Genomic DNA, 18,323 nt, shown 5'->3' with positions numbered 1-18,323 from the left:
TGTTTTCTTTCAGTCTTCCCTATATGCTTTCCAGAAAGGTTAAGTAGAACATTTTAGAGAGCTCATTTAAAGCAGATAGCAACTTAAATTTGGCCACCTAAAGACAATCAGTTTTCTTAGGGTTATAGTTACAGTTATTTTAAATAGTTTTGTATCTTTTATTTATATTAAACATATACTATCTGCATGCATTATAATGTATGCATTTATACACATATACTCCAGTTTATGAGTATGTGAAATTAGACATATATTTACTTTGATCATATAATTTTTTGCTTTTGTATTCTTTTTGTTTCTTTTTTACAAATTTTCTTAAATGTGTGTGCATGTTGGGTAGTTGAGTATGTGCATGTACATACAGGTGCCCTTGGAAATCAGAGGTGGTCAATTCCTTGGGATTAGGAGCTGCAGGAAACTGTGAGCTGGAATGAGTGCTGGGATATAATGTGGGTTCTCTGCAAGAGCATTATATATACACTTAAACACTAAATCATCTCACAGCCCATTTTTATTTCTTTTAATGTTACAAATTAATTTAATTTTTAATTTTTTTTTAGCTTAAAGAAGTAGCATTTGCAAAGTGGACAAAGCTCCAGCCTTGTGTGAGCCTAGATCTGTTACCTCAGCCTATAGCCTACCCTCATCTTTCCACCACAATTTGTATGACAATCTTCTGTATGCCACCTAGCCAAGCCAGGCAAGCTAAGCCAGTGGAACTTGAAATACTGAACTAAACATTTACTTAATGTAAAAATGATAAAAAGCTTATTATAAAATATAAGATATCACATGTATAAGCACTTCTAGACACCAAGAGCAAGCAAAAAACAAGACCTGAGTTAGAATCACTGGGAAAACTAAATCAAGAGTAGGAGCCAGAGCCAGAACCAGAACGGCTTTTAGATCCAGAGCCGGAGCAAGAACTGCAGACAACCTCAGTTCAGACCCAGAATAGCCCTCAGAACACACAGAGACTCAGAGCTGTGAAGAACCCTTATAGGATCTGAATAGGTACACAAAAGAGAACATGAGGAACATGACAATCATTTGGAAATCTATTCTCAGAGCTTGTGACCTCAAATAGCAGAAGAAAATGACACCTCTGCCATTGTATGGCCTATTCTTTTTGGAACATTTCAAGCATTTCTGCAGAATAAAAGGCAGCTTAAAAAAAAAAAACCAAATGATTGAATTCTTGATTTTCCCAAGACAAAATTCATGTAAAAGGAAATACTAAGATACCTGTCCTTTCACAAAATTATCTATCAAAAATAATAGCCCCCAATGAAAAAGATCTAGGTGAAATTCCAAACAAAAATTTTTCAAAAATAATCATAAATATATTCCAAGAAATGAATGAAGAACCACATAAATATATGAATAAAATAGGGAAGTTGATATAGTATATGAAAACCAAATCAGGAAGACTAAATAAAGACTAGTTTGAAGGCTGGAGATGAAACATTCAATAAATCACATAAAATTTATCATGGAAACCAATACCAATAGAATGGAACACAGAGAAGGCAGAATATCAGGAGCTGAGGACAAGGCAGATGAATTACAACATTTAATTAAGACCATTAATAAATCTAAAACAAGATGAATAGGACATATTATGAAAAGGCAAAATATGTAAATTATGAGTAAGGAAGAACTCCATACCAAATGTATAGAAAATATTTTCAATGCGATCATAGCAGAAAAAAACTCAAATATAGAGAAAGAGATGCACATCCATGTATTGGAGTCTTATAGTACATCAAATGGACAGAAAGAAGTAAAGAGTTACTGTAACTTTTATTTTTCAAAACCTACTTTTAATGATAGTTCTTACATTTTTTAATGTCTCTTCTAACCTACCACCCACTAGAGGTGTTAGGAAAGAAAGGACATGCAGGAAGTGGATCTGTTTAGAAATGGTTCTTTGGAGCAACTCCCATCTGTGTTGTCTGGAAATCAGCAGTTCTGTTCACAGCTTTGGAGTGGAAGCTTGATCTACTCACAAACACTTCACAGATATATCAGTAGTCCAGTTTTACAGAGTAAGGATAGCAAACAGGAATCAGCAGTCAAGGGACTACCTAGCAGAGACAGCCAGGCCTCAGCCTCAGCACAAGCCAGCAAGAGGGACAGAAAAGTTCTTGGCTGTGCTTCTCTCAGCAAAGAAAGTGAAGATGCAAGATCAACAAGTTTTGCACAGCTAGCTCTCTAAGTAAGCCTAGCTCACCCTCCATCACTGTCCATTGAGTCCTATTCATACCCTCTCCAAACCTCATGTGTCCTCCATGTGTTTTGCCTCATCACTTGTCTTGCTTCAGCACATGCATCTCTCTCAGCTGACATCCCTCTGCCGAAGCCAAAATCTGAGAAAGTGTCAAGAAGCTGAAGCACACCACCAGATTTTTTTGTTGCCTTTTCTCTCTATGGAGTCCTGACAAATGGAGCTCAACCACACAATGTAAGGCAAACAAACCCACATCACATGTCCTTCTACGTGCTTGTTTTAGTATAGCATCCTTTCTCCTGTGTCTACTTCATTATTCTGCCTTAGCCTTTCACCTGTGTCCACTTTAGGAAAACACTCCTTCACTTGTTTGCCCCAGCAAAACACTATCCAACACAACTGACTTTCCAAAGAACCCTTAAGTTTCCACTTCACATTTCTTCATGTCATGTCATGTCATGTCATGTCATGTCATGTCATGTCATGTCATGTCATATCATGTCATATTTTATCATATCATAGTTAAAATACTAAATATGCAAAACAAAAGTGTGCAAAACTGCTAGAGAGAAACATCAAATTATATATGAAATCAGGCCAGCAGAATAATAGACAACTGCTCATCAGAAACTTTAAAATCAAGAAGGACTTCAAATTAAGTATTTCAAGTTCTGAAAGACTACAGCTGTCGACCCAGACTAATATATTCAACAATCTGTCAGGGTTGAGGAATGAAAAAAAACTTTCCAAAATATAAGCAGGCAAAAGGGTTTGTGACCACTAAGCCCACTAAATCACTGTGTAGATGATACTGGAAGGAATTCTCCAAACTGAAGAGGATAAAAACAAACAGGCACTTACAGGGGAAAAGACACCAATGTTGCTAAGACAGTTTCTAAGTAAATAAAGAATAAGAAAACAATAGACAAAAAGAAAACAATAGACATTGTAAAATTATCAAGTTACAGGAAAAAGACTCTACCTTACAATAATTCTGAATATTGGAACAGAAATCAGAATCACATTTTTGCCTCTGAGAAATTCACCCAGCCTCTAAAAATTGACCTCACCTCAAGGTAAAAATATTGGCAAAGGGGGAAAGGGGGCCAAGAAACAAGAGGTTGTTATTATTATAATATCTTTCAAAATAGAACACAAACTGAAAGGTAGTTAAGGATGTAAAAAAGACTCCTTCAAACTTCTAAAGGAAACATTCTATGAGAAGAACATTACAATTCTAAACGTATATGTACCAAACTCAGTTTCTCCCAGTTCCACAAAACAAATACTAGTATACATTAAATATTGTAGACTGAACCCAACAGCAGTAGTGACTTCTACAGATCACTCCTCCCAATAAAATAGACTAAAATAGGGAAACCTTGTGTAAATAACATCATAGATTAAGTGGATTTAGCAGAAATCTCCAGAATGTTCTACCACAACACTAAAGAATGTCTATACATCTCAAAAGTCCAAGAAATTCTAAATAAATTACACATTAAGACATAAAACAAATCTCAACACTTAAAATAAAATTAAATTAATTTCTTACATTTGATTTAACTAAAATTAAATGAAGCTAGAAATAAATAGTAAAAAAATTATAGAAAATTCACAAAAATCCATAAATATTAAACAACATACCACTAAATGAAAACAGGGGAGGAAAATTTAAAAGGAAAATGAAAATTTAGAATTGGATGAAAATGACATTACATACCAAAACATATAGAATGCAATGAAGGTTGTATAAAAGAAATGAAGTTTATATCTCTAAGTGCCTACAATACAGAATGAGTAATGTCAACTAAACAACTTAATAATTTATCATAAAGCCTTGGAAAAACAAAAACAACCCAATCCCTAAATTAGTAGATGGAAAAAATAATTAAAATCATGACTAAAGTTATTGAAATAAAAATGGAAAGGAAATAAAGAGATTGTTGAAATGAAGTGTTGGTTCTTTGAAAAGATTTATGCTGAGTCCAGCATGGCCTTGATGATTTCTGCCTCTGGGACAGGGCCAACAGACTTGGACCTCCACAAATGGCTGCCAAGTGCATACGGTTTCTTTGTGTAATAATGTACATATTTTACATTCCTCCTTTAAAGAATGTCTACCCTGTTAATGTTAATCACTCCATAATAATCAGACAGCCTGAGTCCAGGAGGTGAAGGTATGGCTAATGTGTCAGCAAAATGGTGAGTGCTGGGAGCATAGGGATAACACCTAAGGCTATAGAAAAAAAAAACTCTGAAAGCATGAGTTCAGAAATATATAATTTCTCAAATATGCAAAAAAAAAGGATGAACTATGAATTATCAGGAGCTTCATGAATCTAAAGAAACAGAGGTAGCTATACTATGAGCAAGCTTGGCAGAAAGATACAAAGGCAGGCAGATTCCTGAGCTCAAGATCAGCCTAGGAGTTCAGGCCCACAGGCCTAGGTGTGGTAGAAGTGGTAATTTCAGGATGGTATCCCACCCAGCTAGTTTGGCATCTGTGTTTAACAGAGGCAGACAGATCTCTGAATGCTTTCGCAATGTTAAAAGAAAATGTGTGCTTGTTGTCTTCTAAGAATTAAGGGGCTGGGTTCATGGGATGCCGATTCTTAGGATAATCAAAAGGAAACTGGAGTAAATGACTGGATAGATTTGCAAAATAAAAGACAGGGCTTATGATCTGCAGGAGATGAGTGATCCAGAAAAGGTTTAGAAGAGGAAGATAGAACTACTTGGAGAACTGCCAGAACATAGAGATGAGCTATCCAGAGAATTCTGAGAATAACAAGAAAGAACTCCTTGGAAAACTGTCTTGAACAGAACATAAAGAGCTGTCTAGAGATCTTCAGAGAAAGCAGATCAGAGAGAAAGAATACAGAACAGAGAGAAAGCAGGCTGGAAATTTGTCTCCAAAGGCCACCAGCTTGGATCCACAATTTGACTTCAAGTCATTTGTTTTCAGGGCTCCCAAACACCCCTTCTCTCAGAACCTCTCTTCAAGCTAAGGCTGGTTCTTGGCAGATTTACAAGCCCTTAGACAAAGCAATCAAAGTAAATATAGAGAAAACCAATATGGATAATGTTAGATATGAAATGGAGATATTACAACAAATCCCAATGAAATCTGAAAAAAAAAAGTGACATACTATGAAAATGTATATTTGACTATGTTGGAAAAGCTAAAAGAAATGAATGAATTTGTAGATGCCACATGACCTAATATTAAAGATGTGGTCAATGGTTTGAAATACTACCTCATCCCAGTTAGATGGCTATCATCAAAAAAATTTGACAACAAATGTTGGACATGATATAGAAAGGAACCTTTATTAGTAACTGTAATTAGTAATTAGTAATATTGGTGGGGTTGTAAGTTTGTATGGAATTTGTGGCTATCAATTTGAAAATTTCTCAAAAAAAAAATGAAAAATGGAGCTACAATATGCCTCAGCTATCTTACTCCTGAGCATATACCTAGAAATTCTAACTCCTACCATGGAGATATTTATATCTCCATATTCATTGCTGCTTTATTCACAATAGTAAAAGGTTGAAATTATCCTAGTTGTTCATCAATGAATGGATAATGAACATTTAGATATTTGAAATTTTCAAATTTAAATTATAAAAGTTACTTTAGTCTGCTTTTATCATGGAAACTATTTTTGTTCTCTTTCTACTATAATAGATAGTTTTGCCATGTAAAGTAGTCTTGGTTGTTAAATGCATTCATTCAGAGCTTGAAGCATGTCACTCTAAGCCCTTCAACTTTCAAATATTTTATTTAAAAAGGTTAGCTGGAACACCTGGAAGAGAGTGTTGTCAGGGGCAACTGGACCAGCTTGACCATCTGGGCCCAGATCCAACACTTTGAATTGGTCAACTCCAATACCTACTCTGTCTATGAGCTGGCTACTGGACTGCTCAGAGGAGCAGGTAGGTGTCACAGAACAGGATCCGGGAGCACATCAAAAATGAAAACCTGAAGCATGGCTGTCATGGAAAAAGTCTTGGCTATGGTCCAGTATTTGTGGTGCTTCAGAGAGCAGAGGTCTTGAGCCAGACCAATTGCTTATGGGAAAGAATAGTTGAATATATACCACACCACAGTATGTATGTATGTATGTATGTATGTATGTATGTTTGTATGTATTATATATTATTTATATAAACTATAAACTGAATGACTTATGAAAGTTTCCAATGCCACTGAGATGAATGAATTTGCAATTGAGGGGTTGGAAGGATGAAGGAATGGAGAAGTGCTTAAGCTGTGGAAAGAGACTGAACCACAATGATATCTTAGAACTGAGCTGCTGCCAGAGGCCACGTTGATGCTTATGAACTTTGCTGCCACAACAATACCCATGCTAAACCAACGGCCATGCAGACAGCTGTGGTCTGTGCCTCCACATGAGGCCATATTGATGCCTGTGGGCCATGAAGATATAAGTAGCCTGTGCCACCATCTGAGTCCATGCTGATGTCCATGGTCTATGCTGCTGTCAGGAGCCACATCTGCGTCCATGGTCCTGCTATGGCTGGGAGCTGTGTTGATATGCATGGCCTGCATTACCACTGAAGACCATGGTGTTTTCTGTTGTCTGTGCTTCATCATGAATCCATGTTAATGAGACCAGAGACCATGCTGAGGTCTGTGGCACACTCTGACACTAAAGGCTAGCTGGATGTTCATGGTCAGTGCTGTTACTAGAAACCATGTAGACATCCACATTCATCACTCCTGCTTATTGTAAAGAACAAGGAAGCTTCTTCTGCTGTGGTATTGATGATTGCAGACACACAGTTGAGAAAGAAAGATATAGAAAGTTTCTGTGACAATACTCCCTTCCCCCAATCATAGCAACTTAGACAGGAAGTCATCAAAGAGAACTCTTAAAAATTGTGATAAGGATCTAAGTGTAGTCCTCCACAATAGGGGGTTACTGGTGGGGATGGGTAAGGGTGGGAAAGAGCTCATTTTTCATTAAGGGGCTAGCTACTGGAAGTTTGACCATGTTCCAGTGACTACATGGACAATGCAAATTGCACATGCTTTGCAAAAAAAAAAATGGGGGAGGGGAGGTCACAAGAGTGGAGATGAACCTGGGAGGACTGAGAAGTAAGGGTGATCAGGATGCATTATGTGAACTTCCCAAATAATCAATAAAAATATGTTAAAAAAGAATATAAAAATAGCAGTTATTATAATGGGCCTGTCTTTATATGTGACTAGCATCTTCATCATCTTCTGGTAACTATTTTTACACTTTGAATTATTTTTTTAACTATAATATGGTGTGAGAAATTTCCTTTCTGTTCCTGTTGATTTGTTTCTGTATGTTTCTTATACCTGGATAGCTATCTCTCTCCTTATATTTTAGAAATTTCCTTCTATGGTTTTATTAAAGATATGTTATATGCCTTCAACATGGACTTCTCCTATGCTCAAAATGTATAGATTTGATAATTTTTCTTGGTGGCATTGAAGAGGTCAGCTCAGGAACTTTGGAAAATTCCACCAGACCCCTCCCCCACCCCCACCCCCACCCACGGAAGAGAAAGGTCATAGAGCATTTAGGCACCCCTCCCCTCAGGAAGGGAGAGGCTAATTACATTCCTCAGACCACAGAGGGGACTGACCATCAACCACCTGCAGATGAGGGAAGCCTAGAGCATGTAGACACATTCCTCAGGGAGGACTTAACATTAGCCACCCACAGATAAGGAAACTCCTTGCTACCTCATTCCCTAAGGACCAATCATTTTAAAGGGCACACTCTTCCACCAATCACATAGTGTCTAGTGGCTATTGCTCTATCCTACCCCTGAAAACTGTATAAAAACTGGCTGATTGGGCTGCCTGAGGTCACTGCCTCTCCTTTGGGTGCAAGAGGATCCCAGCATGCTGAAACAGTAAATTCCTCTTGCTTTTGCATCAATCCCCAGTTCTGTCTTGTTCACTAGGTCCCCAGTAGCTAAGATTTGTCAGTCTTACACCATAGAGTTCCTATATATTCTGTATATTTAAAATTTGTCACTTTTGACCGAATGATACAATTTCTTTATTTTGTCTTTAAGATCCAATATTCTTTCTTCTACATGATTCATTCTGTTGGTGAGGCTTTCAATTGAGGTGTTTTAATATCAAGCTTTATTTAAAATTTCTTTGGTATTTCTATCTTTATTGAGTTATTCTCTCTCTCTCTCTCTCTCTCTCTCTCTCTCTCTCTCTCTCTCTCTCTCTCTTGTAAAAACAGGGTTTCTCTGTGTAGTCTTGGCTGTCCTAGAACTCATTTTGTAGACCAGGCTAGCCTCGAATTCAGAGATCACCTACCACTGCTACCCAAATATTGGATTAAAAGAGTGTGCCACCACTTCTCAGAAAGTTAAAGTTTTATATACGAAATTGTCTTCATTATTTCATTCACTTGTTTGTTTGTGTCTTGTTGCACTTCAATCAGGAGTTTATTTCTGTCCTCTTTAATTTTGCTGAGATGTTTATTTGCACCCTCATTGAATTCTATGAACTCTTAGACCATGTTTATACATTCTGTTTTGAATTCTCTGCCTTGAATTTAATCTTAGTTATTCTCTTGGTCCTAATTTAGTGAAACTGGCGAACCTTCAGAGAGATACATTGTCTTTGTTTTTCTTATTGCTTGTACTTTGGCAATAAGATCTGGGCATTTTGGAGTTAAGTTTGTGGTAATGTCTTTTGATATGAGTTGTTAACCCACTAGTCCATAGTTCTGAGGTGGAAAGATGGGCTGAATTATTTATGTGAATTCCAAAGGAAGATGATCTTTTACAATATTGTTGTGGTGTCTAAAGAGAGTCCTAAGGCAGAGTAGTGAGCTGGGTAACTTGGGGTAGTCTCAAAGGAATAAGCTTGGGGGAGTGGGCCTCTTATTGGCTTTGTGTAGGCAGAAAGAGAAAGAATCAATGCAGTGTGTTGGGGAGGTGGATTATACTGATTGGGGGGCCCTGATGGAATGGAGTTAAGGGAAACAGTTCTCCTGCCCAGGCTAGCTGTGTGTGCTAGATATCTAAAGACCATGCTGTGTTAGTGGGAGTGGAGTAGATAAATTCCATGCCTTAGATAATTTGCTAGTTTGAACAGATTTTAAAGGACATTTTAATTCTAAATAAAGCACACAATTTTCAAATGAAGATATTTAAGTCTTTCTTTATAATTGTAATGCCACCCCCCATTGCCTAATTGCTCTCCTTAAGACGTCTACTGTTATGTTAAAAAGAAATGGTAAAAGGAGGGAAATACTTGAATTTGCCCTTATCTGGAAGAAAGAACATTCAGTCTTTGATCACTGAATCTGGTGTTAACTATTGGTTTTTCATATGTATGTTTTATCATGTTGTGGTATTGTCCTATTCCTTGTATAGTTAGAGTGTTTATCATAAAAATGATCTTGAATTTTATTAAATATTTTAAGCACTCACTGAAATAATGGTGTTTTTGCCTTTCATTGTTTTAATGGGGTGTGTTATAATAGATTCCTTAAAAATATATAACTATCAATGAATATTAGTGTATTTCACTGTGACATTTTTAAATTTTTATTAGATATTTTCTTTATTTACATTTCAAATGCTATCCAGTCTATGACGGTGTTAAGTTTTGATTATGTTTATACTCTCTTCTACACTCCTATATCCTCCTCATACCCCTTATTTCTTAACATTGACCCGACTGTTCTACTCTCAGGTCATCGTGTTTTGGTTGTTCCTTTACATGTCAGGAACCATTCAATTACTTACCTTTTTGTCTTCTTTATTTCCCATTACAGATTTAAAATGTAACTTTATTCATTCTTTGAGATTTTCATATATTCATATCCAACTCTACTCCCCATTTCAGCTCTATCTAGATCACCTTAACACATCCCCTATCACCCTTTTATGGTCTTCATTTTCCTGCAAATGAAATTATTTTAGTCTTCTTTATGAGATAATTCTGTTCCATTACGCATATAAACTATATTTTTCCTCATATCATCAATTCTTTTTTTAAAAGGGTTTAATAGAAAAAATATTGGTGATCAGATCCCCAGGCACTGAAGTTCCAGATGTCTGTGAGCTGCCATGTGAGTCCAGGGAAGGGAAGCACTGCTCTTAACCACCAAGCCATCTTTCTTGCTCTGTCCATTTACTACTTGTCCATTGCCTTTCCTATTGCCAGCATCTATACAACAAATATGGTTATGCAAATATCTCTACTATCTGCTGATTTTCAGTTTTAGGTATATACTCAAGTGTATATAACAAGATTAAGTGATCAAAATTTTGCTGTTTTCAGTAGTAATTGTATTAATTTATATAGGTATTAACACTGCATAAGGATTCCTTATGTTCTACATCCTTGAGATTACTTAATTGTTTGGAATGTGTTATTTACTTTCATATTCTATCTTTGAGTTCTTTATATATCCTAGATATTAATCTTTCTCTTATTCTGTAGGCTACCACTTTACTCTAGAAATTGTTCCATTTGATGTATAGAGAATTTTACTTTATGTAATGACATTAATTCTTTTTTATTATTTTATAGCTATTGGAGTCCTATTCAGGAAGTTATTACTATGCTTGTATCTTAAATATTTCCAAAATATTTTCTGTAGTTGTTTAAGACTTTCACCTTTTACATCAATGCTTTTGATTCATTTTCAGTTGATTTTTGTACTGGGTCATAGATAGAAGTATCATTTAAATCTTCTACATGTGGATATCCAGTTTTCTCAGTACCATTTTCTAGAAAGGCTTATTTCCTCAAAAGTACTTTTGGAAACTTTGTTAAGGATCAGATGCCCCTAGATTTATGGATTTACTTTTTTTGCTCTCCTTTTTATATCACTAATCCTTGTGTCTGTTTGTAATGACAACACTGTCTATTTTTGTTACTATGACTCTGTAGCATATCTTTGTAGCATGTATTATGATGCCTCTAGACATGTTCTTCACATGCAGGAAAATTACTTTGGGTATTTGAAGTCTTCTGGGTTTCTATATTGTTGCAGTAGGTGATTAACTTCGACTCAATTTGCCCTAGCAGCAGTGCATTCCTCACTACCAGCCCCAGTGTTCTGAGTTCTTGAATGAATGACATGTACATGTAGCCTTCTATTTTAATATACCTTAAACACCTCAGTGCTTGGGTCACAAACATCCACGTAGCTAACACCTCCCTCCTGATATTTCTGAGTTATTACTTACTAAAATCTATATTTTATCGTTGTTGGCCTAGACCCAGTGTGTGTGTGTGTGTGTGTGTGTGTGTGTGTGTGTGTGTGTGTGTGTGTGTAGGGGGGCACCCTGGAACTATTCTCACCCAACTCTTACATGATTGCTATGCTCTCTTTTCTGCACCCCTCAGGCTTGGTCCTTACTCCTTTCCCAGCATGATGATTCTAAATCCTTCCTCTTTAGGTTCCCTTGCCTGAGAATCCTAAAGTCCTACCTCTGTCTTCCTGCCCATCCATTAGCCACTAGCAACTTTATTTACCAATCAAAATCAACTGGGGCAGGAACTCTTAGCATTTTATATGCCAATTCTTGTGCAGTTTTGGGAACCCAATTAACATTATGCAATTGTTAAACCAAATCCATAACACTATATCAGCTATAGAATTTTTTTAATATTCCTGTCAAGAATAATATTGGTCTTTTAAAAGGATTTTATTGAATCTGATGTTTCCATTGTGTTGTAATCATGATTGTCTAAAATCTAGTATTTCTTTGAGTAATGATGATTTTTGAATTACCTTTTTCTGATTTCCATTTGAGCTTCAGATGACACAAATTTTAGATAAGTCATAATCTCATATGTATCAGACTGTGCTACTATTTTCAGTATGTTTTTTCTCTGTTAAATTATATTGCTTTATTTGCAGTTTGCTTATTTCTCTTTCTTCCCCCTCCATCATATTTTTTCTAGTCTGAGCCTGTCTCAACTTCTGTGAATTTATATGTGAAATTTCTCAGTGATTGTGTACAGAAAACACTATTTCCATTAACTCTAGCTAGTCCATTCTTCTCACCCTGTCTTCTGCCATGATTTCTAAACCTTCAAAGAAGGAGTGTGATATAGATGTTCCATTTATGACTGAGAAATTTGCAAACTTCATATATGTACATGTGTATATTTTAGGAAACTTCTACAGTAGTAGGTTAAAAAATTGAAATTTATCTTTCTGGACCTGGGTTACATCACTCAGAAGGATTATTTCCAGCTTTATCAATGTATCTAAGAATTTCATAATTTTATTTTTCTTGACAGCTGAATATTTTGCTGTGTCAATATGTCATAGTTTCATCATACATTCATAAGTTGATAGACATTTAGACTGTTTCTACTATCTGGCTATTGAGAATAGAGCAACAATGAATGCAAATGAGCAGGTATCTCTATAATAGGATATAGAGTCTTGAATATATACACAAGAGTAATATAACTGAATCATGTGGCAGATCATTGTGTAACTTTTCAAGGAACCTCCATGCAGATTTCCATTTCCATTCCTACCAGAAATTAATAAGTTTTCTTCTTTCCCCACAGCCATGCCAGCATCTGTTATTATCTGTATTTTTGAACTTGGCATTTTAATTTGCATTTCCCTGATTATTATGGGTGTTGAATACTTTAATAAATGTTTCTCAGCCATTGTATTTACTGATAACTTTCTTTTCAGTTCAGTGCCACAGTTTTTAATTGAGCGATTTTTTTCTTTATATTTAGTTTTTTTGAGTTCTTGGCATATTATAGATACTAACCTCCCTGTCAGATGTTGAGACTGGAGACATGGATCAGTGTTTAAGAGCACTTGCTGATCTTGTAGAAGACCCTGATTAGATTCTAAGTACCTATGTCATGGCTCACAACTCTAGTTCCATTACTTACCTTTATGGCCACCAGATGTATATATATGATGATATACTCTCATACATCCAGTATGGTATACTCTCAAACATCCAAAAAATCACACAAATAAAATAAAAGTAAACAAATCTTATACAATTAAAAAATACATGATTTATTTTGAAAATAATTATTCTGGAAGAGGAAGTGGGGTTGAAGCCATCACTATCAGGTGGAGATAGAAGAAATCTGGATTGTGTTTGCAGCCTACATTGATAGAAGTCGTGGGGATCTTAATCACTGTTAGAATGGGCTGAGAGTTTTGAATTAATGAAATTCCTCAGGAAACTGGGCTTGAGGAAACCAGTTTCTTGTTTGGTGAAGGTGGATGTCTTGAATTTTTACTTGTCCAATTCTGACACCATTGCTACTGGAAAAGCATGGAGTTATTACTCAAAAGTGGCAGAGAAAATCTAGGATCCTAGTTTCTACTATGAGTCTCATGAGAGCAGACATGGTACTACCAGCTATATGAAACATTGGACATTGTATTTATCCTTTCTAGAGTGCTCTACTTTGTAACACTGCATTACAACCTCATAATATTGGTGGAGATTAGGCTTCCTAATCAATCTAAACTTGACTATCATATTTATTCTGATCAGAAAATAAGTCATTCAATAATATATTGGATTATCATAAACTTAGTCATGTGGTGATTCCAACTACGGTTGTATGAGATGTAGTTTTATTGCTTGAATAAATTAGCACATACTCTGCTATCTGGAATGCAGTTATTTATCTGGCCAGTGAATTTTATTCACTTCTTCTGGTAATTACTGTCAAATGAAAATTGTTACTCACTGTCTAGCCAGCAGTATACCAATTCCTCCCACACAGAGAATTTATTTATTTTCCAGTTCTCTAAGCTAGGATACAGAAGTTTCATCCATTTTGTTGTAACTATGCATCACCCTGATTCACTACATTAAAGACATTATAATTATGAACCTAATGAACAAGATGTGGCAGCTCTTCCAGATTTAATGACAAAAGATTTACATATCAGAAAGTGAGAAATAAATTTCAAAATTAGAATATATCTAATTCATCAGATACATTTTCTTAGAATAAGTTTCTACATCTTGTTTCTCCTATAACTAAATCAGTGACACAATTCCTAATGGACTTCTTTGGATTTTAGAAGCAATATATTCCCCAAATGGGTATCTGTACAAGATCCCAGTACAGAAGACAAGAGAAGTAATGACTACTGTTTCTGCCATACCAGAAGGACTGTGGTGAAGGGAAATGTTTTCAAGGGGTACACATATTAGCAATACCGATGTTCATTAATTGTTTTACTGAACGAGAAATGACTAAGCATATGACTGCTTATTGGATACAGCCAACAGTTGGTCTGGATAATCATAGGTATAGAAAACAAATAACGTATTACAAGGAGGCCTGGGAAAGAGGGGTGTCGACAGGCTAGTTAAGAGTCAAGACATTTGTGTCTTTTATGTATAATTACAAGGAGTAACCATAGCTGAGCAGAATTTGAACAATTAAGTATCTAGGATGACTTACTTTTACATATTAAGAAGTTTTTTTTCCAGTTATACTATTACTATCATTTCCCAATGGGTTCACAAATCAAATATGTGTGGTAGCAGCTACATAGGCATGGGCATAACAATATGGCCTATTTATCAAGATTTATTTAGCTAAAGTCACAACTAAAAATGAGACTTGTCAAACACAGAGTTCCCAGTATTTTTATTCTGCCTCATTTTTCATATGATATAATAGGGATTAATTTGATTCCATAATATCTAAATTACAGACTGTGGTAGAGCGTGAACACCACTTAGGGCTTGGGTTTGTTTTCCCGAAAAGAATTGTACAGTTTTCATTGTATGTAAGACTCTGTACCACGTTAAGTAAAATATGATCTAGTTATTGTCATTTTGAGAATACTAAATATAAATTAGTTAGATGTATATGGGTTCCAGTTGACATGAAGATGACTGTGATGGCTCTTTTTTTAAGTCAACATAGCTAGCTAGTCAGTGGCATTTAGTTGTTTGGTCAAGCATGTATCTAGATATGGATGTGAAGGTATTTGAATATATGTGATTAACATATAAATAAGTACATTATTTATGAAGCATATTATGTCCCATTATATGGATGAACCTCATCTAATTAACTGAAGGCCTTAAAAGAGATGAGTATTCTTCTTAGAAGGGGAGATTCTACCTGAAGATTTCCTTCAGATTCCATGTGTAATATCAATTCTTGCTAGAATTTCCCATTTCTAGACAACAATCCAGTTTTCAGGTTTTTGACTTGCCATCACCCATGGCCACTTAAGCCATTTCCTTAATATAAAAATTAAAATTCTCTATCTTATTTATTGATATAACGTGACTATCTATTTATCCATCCATCTACACTAGTATTACAATATTTTTCTACACATCCCTTACTAATATTCAATAAGTGGTCAAAGTAAACTAAGTTTTTCATTGTCAATTATAATAGAATTATTTGTAATCTAAAATTTGATGACTTGATAGAATAGCCTTCCTGTTGTTTGAGTGATTGATTGATTTGTTTTTATCTTCCTAGATACAGCAAGGATTTGTTACATTTTCTGTTTGCTTCCATTGGTTTTGCTAGATTAAAGAATTCATCTTCAACTGGACACCTTAAATCAGTGAACATAAGGGAAACCTGAGGGAATCATCTCTGTATTGCTCCTCAGATTTCAATGTCCATTGAGAGACTACCCTCTCTCAACATTTCATTTTCTAATCTGGTTTTAATACCTTTTTTATTTGTCTATGTAAGTGTATCAGGATTGTAACTGGAAAGGCCACTCTGGTAGAATGCTTGTCTATCATTCACACAGATCAAAACCAGGTAACCACCAAACAAAGGCAGCAACAACAACAACAACAAAGCAGCCAAGCGCTTAGTTATCATTAATATAAAGGATAGGGAAATGTGCTCCATCTTCCCAAAAGCAGAAATCAGAAGATAAATTAAAATATTTTCTTTGTCACAATGTATTTCATTTGCATTCTGTGGGGTAGGCACCAAGTGTGACACTTTAAGCATCTGAGAAAGCAAAGAACACTAGGTTTATAATACAGGATAAATGTATGTAGTCCTAACTTGGTTACTGTGAGGCACTGGACCCAAGATTCCTTTTCTGAATCTCTGTTATTTCATCTCAAAGACTGAAATAATAACAGTTACCACAATTACTTCTCAGGGCAAGGAGCCAATTTTTTTTAAGTGGGCAAATCGATGTGTTATTAGTAGATACATGTTAGCAAAGCTGTACACGTTTGATCTTTGTGGGCTACATAGGAAATTTTGTTTTTAAAACAAGCAAATAAGAGGATTAGAAAAGAAGGGACAATTTTGATAGTACAATGATTGGATTCTTTTTTTTTCTTCTTTTCTCTTCTTTTAAAGTTAATTTCTAAAATGAGTATTCCAACTGGATTTATTGAGATAACCTATCTGAAGGAGTTTTATAAATTTTCAACTCATTAACACCAGTGAAAAGGGTTTATTAACAATATACAATAACACAATAAATTAACAATGAGAAGTAAACCAAGGAGCTAAAGCTTTTGTCTTTTCCCCCCACTTTTTATTAGATATTTTCTTTATTTACATTTCAAATGCTATCCTGAATGTCCCCTATACCCTCCCCCTGCCCCTGCTCCCCTACCCACCCACTCCCACTTCTTGGCCCTGGCCTTCCCCTGTGCTGGGTCACATAAAGTTTACAAGACCAAGGGGTCTCTCTTCCCAATGATGGCCAACTAGGCCATCTTCTGCTACATATGCAGCTAGAGACACGAGCTCAGGGGGTACTGGTTAGTTCATATTGTTGTATGTACTCACTGATAAGTGGTTATTAGTCCAGAAACTTAGAATACCCAAGATACATTTTGCAAAACACAAGAAAACCAAGAAGGAAGACCATCGTGTGGATACTTCATTCCTCCTTAGAATAGGGAACAAAATACCCATGAAAGGATATAGATACAGAGACAAAATTTAGAGCTAAGATGAAAGGATGTACTATCCAGAGACTACCCCACCCGGCGATCCAACCTATCATCAGCCACTAAACCCAGATACTATTGAACATGCCAGCATTCTGCTGAAGGGACCCTGATATAGTGGCCTCTTTTGAGGCTATGCCAGTGCCTGGCAAACACAGAAGTGGATGCTCACAGTCAGCTATTGGATGGGACACGGGGGCCCCCAGTGGAGGAGCTAGAGAAAGTACCCAAGGAGCTGAAGGGTGCTAGTGATTGGATTCTAAGGAAATTTTTAGAAAATGAAGAAAAGAGGAGTTTCTCTATATAAACTTTGTGTCATTCCTAGTTGGAATTTGCTTGTTTCCACTAGTGTGCGTTTGTTTTACAGTTGTGCCTTGACAAATAAGATCATGTGATATTCAGTTTAAAAAAGAACATAGAATGGGTTAAAAAAATGTCATGGACTCTTGCTGGTTACTGCTGCTTCCTCTTGTATTTTCTGTGAATAGAACTAAGGTTCACATAGTCCACTACAGGTGCCCCAATCTTTCTTTACCCATCAACTTAAAAGATTCTGCTAATACGGACAACAAGCTCCTTGTTATTTCTATTTCTTAGTTCTCTAAGTGTTGGAGTTTTCTCAATGCCAGATGACATCATACCCCATTGTCAGTCTACACTAAGCTAAATTTTCATTAATTGTAACTCCTGTTTAATAATTACAGTGATGCAAAATATCCCAGTCATTTGATTCTTTAGTAGGGTATGAAGGAGTAAGCTGGCATCAGAGTTGGCAAAGTTTACAATGAGTATATAAATTACCAGTTGGTATTTCTTAGTATAAAGTCAAAGCACATTTGGGAAAAGAGGAAACTTCAAAGCCTTGGCAGTTTAGGTTAGTCAGAGAACAAAGAGTAAATAATGTCCTAGAAAACAAGCACAGTTCTCAAATCTTCTTATTGGGCTCCTTGATGAGTAAGTGCTTGAGGCTTAACCCATGGGCCCTGGGATTTGTGCCTTCTCAGCCCTTATCATTCTGGCTCAATAAGTGACTTCTTTATGGCCATTCCTGATATTTTACTGTGTCTTTTATTATCCAAGTGTCATCTGCTATTTTCCTTGTTAACGATCAAGCTGAGCAATA

The sequence above is a fragment of the Mus pahari genome, chromosome X, assembly GCF_900095145.1.
Source record: "Mus pahari chromosome X, PAHARI_EIJ_v1.1, whole genome shotgun sequence".
In the NCBI taxonomy this organism is placed as follows: domain Eukaryota; kingdom Metazoa; phylum Chordata; class Mammalia; order Rodentia; family Muridae; genus Mus; species Mus pahari.
This window is presented reverse-complemented; position numbering follows the sequence as displayed.